Source organism: Carassius auratus, unplaced genomic scaffold, assembly GCF_003368295.1.
Source record: "Carassius auratus strain Wakin unplaced genomic scaffold, ASM336829v1 scaf_tig00034106, whole genome shotgun sequence".
NCBI lineage: Eukaryota > Metazoa > Chordata > Actinopteri > Cypriniformes > Cyprinidae > Carassius > Carassius auratus.
The window spans coordinates 58,024-69,140 of record NW_020526130.1 but is presented as its reverse complement, the minus strand read 5'-3'; positions in this window follow the sequence as shown (position 1 = coordinate 69,140).

The window sequence follows — 11,117 nt, the reverse complement described above, 5'->3', positions numbered from 1 at the left end:
CTGTACATTTTTTATTTATTTTGAGCGAATTTGAGTCGTGACATGTCAATGGAGAACAAAAACTGTGAACACAAGAAGGGTCAGGTGTTCTGCGAGGTCCTGAAAACATCCTGGCAAAATGAGGTAAGAAAATCGCTAACGTTATCTTTATTATCTTTTGAAAATAGTAAAGTATTACCAGAGTTTACAAATGGGTAGTTTAAAGGACATGTAACCTGCAGATAAATAAATACCCGTGTGTCTATTTTTGCATTGCTTTATCACAGATGATCAAGTTAGGTGCTCACCTAATGTGTTGCTGGTAAGAGAGATTTAGAGATGGTTTAGAGATTTTCCCATATTGTCCTGATATGTATCCCATGCATTAGGTGTGTTATATATGTTTGTATTCTTATAATAGTTTCAAAGTGTTTTCTGAAACATAAGTGCAAATGTCGGTATTTAAATAATATAATTTTAATGAATTAATGAAAATGAATAAATAAAAAAAAGGATCGTTTAAAGCCATGGTTCTCAAAGTCTCAGGCCCCCTCTAGTTGTTATGCAGGTGAATCACTAAATTAAACTAATTAATGTTAATACATTTTAACTTAATCTTTGAGTAAGTTTTTTTTTTTTTTGCACATTTAAGTATGTTACAGTTAAAGTACAGTACAGTTTTGTAACTTTTGTTACATAATTACATTTAAAATTACATTTTAATTTAAACTTTTTTTTTTATTTACCTGTGTATGTAAGCACAGTTGTAGTGTTAATGTTCAAACATGGTAAAGTGTCTGACAATAAATATTCTTATTAGAATAAAACTGCCTCATTTTTAACTGTAGACCTGTAGCTGAATAGTTTGGTCTACTACGCTGCTGAAATGTAATGTTGGTCATTATGGTGCAACTTAATATTTAATAACAAATATTTTCTGAAGTGGTACTTGGTATAAAAAGTTTGAGAACCAGTGGTTTAAAGAAATGGTATAATATGAAATCCTGCTTTTTAAGAACTTTTCAGTAAACCATTTCTTCTTTCCCCTTGTAGAGTCATCGAGGATCCAGCTTGTTCTTGAAACATTGGTAAGAAATTGTTCATCTGCTACATTGCACTGTCACTTCTGCTAGAGATGCTTTGACCTTTTGTGATAGGTTTTGATTGTACTTAGTTTATTAAAAATTTACTGAATTAGATTTTATTTGTTTTACTACACTGTATTACTAGTGTTTTGATTAAAACAGTGTAACTGGGGGCTCTGAAAACACTGTTTGTGAATAATTTGTTAATATTGTAAATTTTCATCTGAATACATTGAATAAGTGTTTAATGAATAGTGTTGTCCACTTTGTTTCCAACCTCACTGTTACTGAACTGTAAAGTGAAAATATTGTGTGATTTATTTTGCATTCAGTTTTCAGTTAAATATATTTCACAATATCAAAGTTATTGTGAAACATTGTGGACATACCTAAACAAACTGGTTAAATCTTATGTTCCCTCCAGAAGTTTGCCCTCTGCAAGTGAACGACGCCTTGTGGTGCCATCCCAAAGAGGTTCAAAATCACTCTCACGGACCTTTTCCTGGACTGTGCCCAGCTGGTGGAATGACCTCCCAATCTCAATCCGAACTGCTGAGTCTTTACTCATTTTCAAGAAACATTTTAAGACTCCTCTTTTTCACCGGAACTTAACCAACTAATGCTAGCACTTTTCCTTCTTTTCTTGTCTTTCATATTAAAAAAAAAAAAAAAAAACCTGGCTATGCGTTCTGTACTAGACTAACTGAGACTTGTCATGGCACTTGTATACTGTTGTTGTTCGCTTGTACACCTGACTGCTTCTGTTCTTCTCATTTGTAAGTCGCTTTGGATAAAAGCGTCTGTTAAATGATTAAATGTAAATGTTTATACAGGACGGTACAGAAAGTGCACAAGTGGGAGAGAGTGGAGGGGACGGCGTCAGAATGGACCTAGCGCTGGGACACTTTCAAGGATCACCCGAAGCACAACCACACTGTATACACTAAGGCTGCTGGTTCTAACATTTTAGAGTGCCCTGCGGTAGAAATCTCATTCTGCATTCCCCACGGTAAAGAAGACACAGTCCGGGGGGGTTCCCATTAGAAATCAACTGGTGGAAGGTTCCCTGCTCGTACTGTGCAACACATTTTCACGGCACAAATGTGCTAAACTTGAAATGAGACACATTACTAAAACATGTTTTTGACAGAAACTGTAGTTTTCCACCAAAATAAAAGATCCACTGGTTTCAGTCATAAAGGTACAAGGGTTTGTCTTGTAAGTGCTGAAAAAAATATGCTTTTTTGTGCCGAATTATTTTACAAAAACCTTTAAATATTATTGTATTTGGATTGTTCTACTACATGTTTTTAGCATTACCTCCATGCATACTCTGCATAATAAAGTGTGGGATTATTTTCATCTGTTTTATACAGTATGTTTCCAAAATTAAACTGCTGTTTGACAATTTTGAGCATGTGGTAGTTTATTGAAGTTGTTTGTAAAGCCATTGCTGCCAGTCATTAGATTTTTAGCCTTGCATGTACCATGTTGATCTAAATGCCAACTAGGATCTAGGTGTATTTATACACGGTGCAAGGTACGACGGGGAAACAACGTCGTGTTATCAACGCTGATTAACTTTTCAAAATCAACACCTCATTCAGCTTTCCTCCCAGGGCTGCAGCACGACCCTAATTCACCCATAATGCAGGTAAGACGGTGAAACAGCGTCGCGATTTCAACGGTGAATCCACGTCGTTATTTCAACGTTGATCCAATTTGCAAAATCGAAAGGTTATTCAACGTTGATTCAACGTCGGGATTTCAACAGTGAATCAGCGTTGTGATTTCAACCGTACATCAACGTCACGATTTCAACGGTGAATCAACGTCGTGATTTCAACGTTGATCCAATTTGCAAAATCGAAAGGTTTTTCAACGTTGATTCAACCATGGTACCTGACGTTGTTTCAACGTTGAATCAACGTTGAAATGCCGGCTGGGAAGAAATAGAGAAACTTTTATTTCTACCGTCCAGTGATGATTCTGAAAGGACACACCTGTAATCTGGTGCTATATAATGAACACAACTTCATGATCATCATGCTCTTTTTTAGTGCAGTTTTTTTATGTTTTTACTCAGTCCATGTAAATGCACATCCTTGAATAAGCCATGCATAACTTCTGATATGACCGGTTTCAGTGGCCAAAATAATAATTTAAAAAAATCACATTTTGACTCATTCCTATTTAATTAAATTGGTCCAGAAGATTTAACTTGTAGCAGCTAACATCTCGTGATTCAATAAATTAGACAGTGAGTCAAGTTAACAATAAACAACTGCATTATAATGAAATCTTTGTAAAACTGCAGTTTTTATCTTTTTAAACAACATACTCTGTCTTACACCAACTACGCACACATTTCCTGTATGTCTTTGAAAGACGATCGAACCAATCAGAGTAGGTGTGGGGCGGGGCGACACGAGCAGCCCCGCCCCAGACGCAGCCCCGCCTCGATCTGCACGCTGCAGCCCGTGTTCTAGGAAAAAAACACATGACGCGCGTTTGCTTTCACTTTTAACTCCATTTAACCAGCAACATTGCAATATACGTTTATTATTATTATTATTGTTATTATTATTATTTAACCGAGAACATAACGGCATTGTCTTTTCATCTGAATAAATATACAAAATTAAGCCCTCTCTTAAAAATATATATATTTTTTTGGTACACGCGCCAGTGACGTCAGATGGTAAGAACGTGGTTTCTGAGGGAGAAACGAAAGACGGACAGCGCCATTACGAAATGAACATTTTTATATAAGTCTTCTTTAATCTTCATTAATATCTCAGAGAAGGGTGACTGGAAATAATGGCAGGCTATTTTGTGCTTTCTTTGTGCCTCTTACTTGTTGATGGTAAGCCATTTTGGATAGCCTATATTGTTTCAGCTCTTCCTTTTTCATGGTTGAAAATGATGCTTTTTCATATAAGTCAATGTTTTATCGTGAAATCTGTCTTTTCCTTGTAGCCGTTTAAATAATATTGGCGATTATTAAAGTTCGCATTATTTTGCTTTTTATGTTCCGTATATTATTGATCTATTTCTCACTGTTTTCTCACTGTGCCTTTGACCGGAGTGGATGACAGTGGCTCGGTTTATTCACACACACACACACACAAACACATTTTCCTCAATCTTAGGAGTTAAACATTATTTATTTATTTTTTTTATAGGCCTATGTAAGTAATACCAACATTGCCATTCGAGTGCCGTTTTTATGTTGTAAATGTATGTTTATACATATACCCTATATATGTAGGCCACACACCCACACACACACACTCAAGGGGTGCCCAGTTGCAATGCATAATTCAAGTTAGGCATAATGTTTGTACTGTGAAAATTAGTATATATTATATTGTGCGTGTTTATGTATGTGTGTACACACACACACACACACAAACAAACACATGCACATTTGCTATCAAAATTATTAAACCCCCTTGACCTGCAAGACATATTTTGCTTCCAATACGGAACATTGATATTACATCAATTCAAATTCTAAAGTAGCCTAAACTATTAGTGAGAGTTTAAATACATTTGAGTAATTCTGAGAATTTAAAGGATGCTCTTATATTTTTGTTGCACTAATATTGATATTGATATATATATATATATAGAGAGAGAGAGAGAGAGAGAGAGAGAGAGAGAGAGAGAGAGAGAGAGAGCGCTGTTCATTCACTCCCTCCACCTACAACTCCTGCCAGCGCCGAGACTCAAACATGTGACCTTCTGGTAACTAGTCCGTCTCACAGCTGCTACCTTAAAATAATATATGCTTTTATTTAAAGGTAGCAACAAACATTACCTCAAACTATCTAACTGGTAAGTGAAACAAACGGGAAAATCTGTGGCAGCTGAGCATATAAATGAGTATAAATTACAGTCCTGAGTTTTATATTAAACGATTGAATTCTCACAGTACAAACAATGTCTCAAATTATGCGACTCAACTGGAACTGGCCATCGAGAGCATTCATGTTATGTGTGGACAAAGCTTTATTTATAAGACGATGTATTTTTTTTTTCCTGTGCCAGCCACTGCCCCAATTTGCGCCAAGCCATGCTGACGTTGCAGAGGTGTCATGTCTTTGCCAAAACAAAGCAACTTTTAATTTGTGTCATCAGGTGTGTTCGGTTCTGGTATAGTTGAAGAGTCAGTGAATTATGGAGACTCTGTCACTATACGCATTGATAATACCAAACAACCAAATGAAATGATGCTGTGGTACTTCAATGACATTCGCATCGCTCTGATCAATGATCCCAGTACCAGCTGTTTATATGATGGTCCTGATGAGAGATTCAGAGACAGACTGGAGGTGGACTATAAGACTGGATCTCTGACCATCAGAGACATCACATCTCAACACACTGGACGTTATGAAGCAGAGATCATCAGAAGAGAGAGTTCGGGAAAAAGCGAAAGCTTGAACAGACTCAGCAAGTGTGACAGCACAAAAATCATCAAAAAAACCAACAACCTTGGTGAAACCATAAAAACAGTGACTGTCAGTGGTGAGTCATTTATTAAATATTACCCTATTTTTACAAATTAAACATAAGTGATTTTCCTTCTCTTTCCATCAATATATTCATGACATAGCTTGACCTGTCTTCTACAACAACGATTGTATTATATCACTCAGACTGGTTATGTTTCATTATGCAATGCAACTGATATTAGAAATGAGATGCTGCAGGGAGTTTTTCCCATTTTTACAGTTTTTCCTCTGCTACAATTGAACTTGCGTTTGCATCTTGTTTGTCAGGTGCTGTCAGAATGCAGCAAGACTCCGGCATGAGTATGTTTTCTTTTCGTATCTATCTGTAAAGACTGAACCTAGGGGTGCTCCGATCACGATCGGCCGATCGTTAATGCGCATCTCGTCAGTAAAGCCGGTTCTCTAATCAGCGTTTAATTCCATCAGGTGCGTGATTTCACATAGAGCCGCTGTTACTACACAGAGCCGTTGTTAATAGAGAAGATGCGCCAAAAAACCCTGAAAATGAAGTGGATTTGCGCATCTTCTCTATTAACAACGGCTCTGTGTAGTATCAGCTGCTCTATGTGAAATCTAAGGATGTTCCGGTACTAGTCTGGACAAATTCCAAATGGAAGTGATCATCCCTATCCCCTTGAAGTGAGGACTTTGGAGTGAGTGGGGCATGTGCGTGCCATTAAGTAGTCGTTAGGAAAGCACTTTGCTAAAGGAGCGACAAAATGTCCTCATTATCTTCAGCTGAGATGTTCCTGTGACAGCGCAGCATGTGTCCGTCAGCAGATGTCGCTGTTTTACTGTTATAAATGTTTATTTTTTTATTTTATTTTTATTGTTGTTAGCATAACCGTTGCAAATAAGCATACATTTAATATTTAAATACGTTTTAAAAATATGCTACACTGTAAAACCCGACCAGTAAACTTAACTCAAACCGTTGGAGTAAACAGATTGCCTTGATTTAAACCATGTAAGTTTAAAAACTTTGCATTCAAGTAATTAAGTGATTAACTAAGTGCTGATTGAGAATTAGTGATGAACAGCTGCTGTTAACAAACAGAATCACTGAAGAAAAGAGAAACACAAGAACTACTACAACTGACTTCAGACACAGACTTAGATGAAATCAACTGAAATAAAATACATGAAATCTCTCAAGATCTGATTAAACAACCCAACAAACAGCATCAGCAGCTCCACTTATTAATAACCAGACTGACGTTATTTCTGTCAGACGTCTACAGAAGATCTTATTGAGAATGAACTAAGGTTTAGATGTTGATTTATTGTTTCATTTGAAGTAACCATGTTAGAGATCAGTGTTTGCTTTAGTTGGGCTCTGGACCCTTGTCTTCTGTCTTTATGTTTTTTTCTGGCTGTTATAACCATGTGTTTCTGAAACATGTTTGTTGTATCTCAAAAACCCAGAAGAAATGCCATTAGCATTTTTACTTACCCCATTGATGAAAATCATCAATTATTGAAATTAGCAATTATTAAAATGATCTGAGTGTAACTTCTGTTGAAATGTGTGTTTAATTAGTTAGATAATATAGTAAAAGTGATGCTATGTAATTCTGTGATAATTATTTAATATAAAAGACTTTCTAAACAGTTTGGCCTTCTATGGTGTCAAGCAGTCACACACAGACATCAATAATCAGAATATGAACCTCAACAATGGTGACCATAATTACAATAAAATGCAGCAGAGCATGCTGAGAGCCATATATTAGTTTTGTAATATAATAATGCCCAGCATGCATTGCTATTTTTTTTTTTTGTGTGTGTGTGTGTGTCACCATTGTTGAGGTTCATATTCTGATTATTGATGTCTGTGTGTGACTAATTACTGCCATAGAAAAAAGATGAATGTGCATAAAGTGTTTTGTATTATTTTGTAAACTGATTTTGATGAAACCACAGGCTCTTTGAACATATTCCATTATAATAAAGTAAACTAATCATGCATCAGGTACTTGGTCAGTTTTTGGACTCTAAACAGCTTCATAATTGACAGTTGTCATCATCAGGACGCTGCATAACAACCAATATCTGTTAATATTTTTTCTGGGCTTTTGAGTTATAACAAACATGTTTTGGAAACACACGGTTATAACAGCCAGAGAAAAGACAAAGACAGAAGTCAAGGGTCAAGAGCCCAACTAAAGCAAACACTGATCTCTAACATGGTTACTTCAAATGAAACAATAAATCAACATCTAAACCTTAGTTCATTCTCAATAAGATCTTCTGTAGACGTCTGACAGAAATAAAGTCAGTCTGGTTATTAATAAGTGGAGCTGCTGATGCTGTTTGTGGGGTTGTTTAATCAGATCTTGAGAGATTTCATGTATTATATTTCAGTTGATTTCATCTAAGTCTGTGTCTGAAGTCAGTTGTAGTAGTTCTTGTGTTTCTCTTTTCTTCAGTGATTCTGTTGTTAAAAGCAGGTGTTCATCACTACTTCTCAATCAGCACTTAGTTAATCACTTAATTACTTAAGTACAAAGTTTTAAAACTTACATGGTTTAAATCAAGGCAATCTATTTACTCAAACGGTTTGAGTTAAGTTATATGTCGGGTTTTACAGTGTATATAATATATAAAAACTAATATATTTAAAACTTTTTAAAACATTAAATGTATATTGTTTTTATGTCGAAGTCCATCAGTGAATCTGCTGTCACGGGAACATCTCAGCTGAAGATAATGAGGAAATTATGTCGCTCCTTTTGCAAAGTTCATTCCTAACGACTAGTTAATGGCACGCACATGCACTACTCACTCCAAAGTCCCCGCTCCAAGGGGATAAGTTTGGTACCGGTACTAGTACCGGAACATCCCTAGTGAAATCACGCACCTGATGGAATTAACAGCTGATTAGAGAACCGGCTTTACTGACGAGATGCGCATAACGATCGGCCGATCGTGATCGGAGCACCCCTAACTGAACCCCTTATATTAGATTATTTCCTAAATGTGCATTGCTCTAAAGGGCGACATCCTGCATGTTCCTCCACTGATCTCTGTCAGTTATATGTTCAGGTTTGTCCAATGAATATGATTCAAACACACTCTCAGATTCACTCGCACTAATGACTGTCTGTCTTTATCTGTTTCAGATTCGAGTCCATCTTTAGGTGTCGTAACAGAACATTTCTTGCTGTTATTCTTCTGCCGGCTACTGTTGCTGTGATTTACTCTCACTATACAGGAGCTTCAGAAAAGGCAAGTACCCCCTACAGATACTACAGTAAGGTTATAACATTTATTTTGCAAAACAAGCGATTGATTGCGCTGAAAAGTGCAAGTATGAGATGAGATACTGGACTGCTGTAGTACATCATGTGAATACACCACATTCATATCTGTTGATTTCACATGTAATGGGAAACAAACGCATTGACAGATGACACAGTTTTAGATTTCCTGAGTTTCTGTAGCCGCCTCTTCTTTAACTTGTGTGGTTTGCTGTTGTCTTACAGATGGAGAAAGAAGGAGTTCATGTAATCTAAGAGTCTGGGTGTAGCTAAAGCAGCATAAGTCATGCTTAAGAAAATTTGCAAAAACATACTTCTGTTCAATCAAAAATGGGGAAAATGGGTTGTTTTTGAGTTGCAACACAATTAAATGTCACACTGATTGTTTAATTAATAACTGATAAAGCACTTACCATTTTACCTGCTACGGAAATCCTGAAATTATTTGCACTTGAAAGGTTATAGCACATGCGTATTAAACAAATCCCATGTCAAATGTTCACTGACCGGGAGTGTTTAGACCTTTATACATTTAATCATTTATCCAAAACAGAAAGATGAAAAGCAGTTTATTACAGGAGTTATTATAGTAAGAGCCTTTGTATGTTCAGTAGCTACAGATCAACTTTTAAATGCTTGTTTTCAGCTCTTTCTGGAAAGTTCTGATGTTTCTTCAGATCAGATGAAGATCTGCTCCTGGTCCACCACAGTGTAACCAAACAGGGGCTTGGATGTTATTAGTGAGTGTTATATGCTTCTGTTGTACACGCTAGTCAGCTTTACTGCAACATGAACAAATTCTACATGAGGAACTACACTACCCATAATACTAAAGAGAAATAATTTTATAATGCAGATGAAAGTTTGTGCTGTTGTGATTCATTTTAGAAGTAGACGTAGTGAATTTAGTTGAATTATCTTGAAGAGAATGGATTGGAAAATACAAAGTCAATGTTGCACTCTTTTATATTTTATGTAATTAATTTTTGTGTTATGTTACACTGTGTGCTCTTAAAAATAAACTATTTAAATGCTGTAAAATTGTAATTATTTTACCAAGTTATATTTTCAGTGGAAAGGATGAATGAAAAAGACTGTCCTATGTTAACACAAGATTCACTAAAAATGAACAACAGTTAATATAAGCCTCTAATATTAAAAAATAAACAAATGCACAAAAAAAAAAAAAAAACGTCAGCCTGTAAATCTGATCAGTTCAGCTGAAACGAAATAAAATTTGAAATATGGCTGCCTGTGAGGTTTGGTTTTGATGAGAAATGTCTGAGTTCATAATGAGATCTCTGGCATTTCATTGCAGTCAGTGAATCGGAGTAAACATCACGTCTCCAATGAGACAAAAGTGGCTCCTGGTGGAGGAACAGTCAATTGTCTGTGAATTTATGCTGTGATTGCTACTTGTTTGTATGATTTTAAAGTTATATGAATGCACTTAAATACATAGGCTGCATGATACATGTGTAGGATGTTAGGAGTTTAGCTCTCAATGCTGTTAGTTTCTGTTATTTAGAAACCCACCAGATCGCGCCATTTATAAATTAAGATTCGAGTCATACAACTGAGTGCATATATAACTACATTTTAACAGAGACAATCTAATCCTTCTAGTTTGAAATGCTACCCAGTCCATAAGTTAATGTCAGTTCAGAGTGTATGCTGCTTTAAAAATAATAATAATATTCCCCACTTCTGAAGCTGTAATTATGAGTTTGCAAGGGCATAGGTTTGATTATCCGTGACATTTCTAACTTTTGCTATGTCAATAGAAGGGGTTATATTCATCAGGGTGAGTCAAATTATTGCTACATGTTTGTATTATTGTACAAATATATGACATATGCACTCAACGTCCATGACACAGGTGTAAGATGTTAGGAAGGGGTTAAGTTTACAGTGCTGTAAGACTGTTAGTGGATGTGTGTTTTTTTTTTATTATTTTTTTTTTTAGAAATCCACCAGATGGCGACATTTATGAGTGAAGATTCGAGCCACACCACTGATTATGCATCTGTCATATTTGTGTTATCTTCCAAGAGAACGTGAAAAAAGCAGTATTTTCAGATATGATATTTACACTAAGTGCAAAGGATGATTCTATTTAGGATGAGTGAATCATGGTAGTTTTCATTTTTGGGTGAACTATAGCTTTAAGATGTCTGGAGGCCTCTTAAGTGCATCCTCATAAGTGACAAGGCCTTCCATGAATCAGATCTGTAACATGAATGAAAATATAGTAGAAGGTAAAGTGTTCAAAT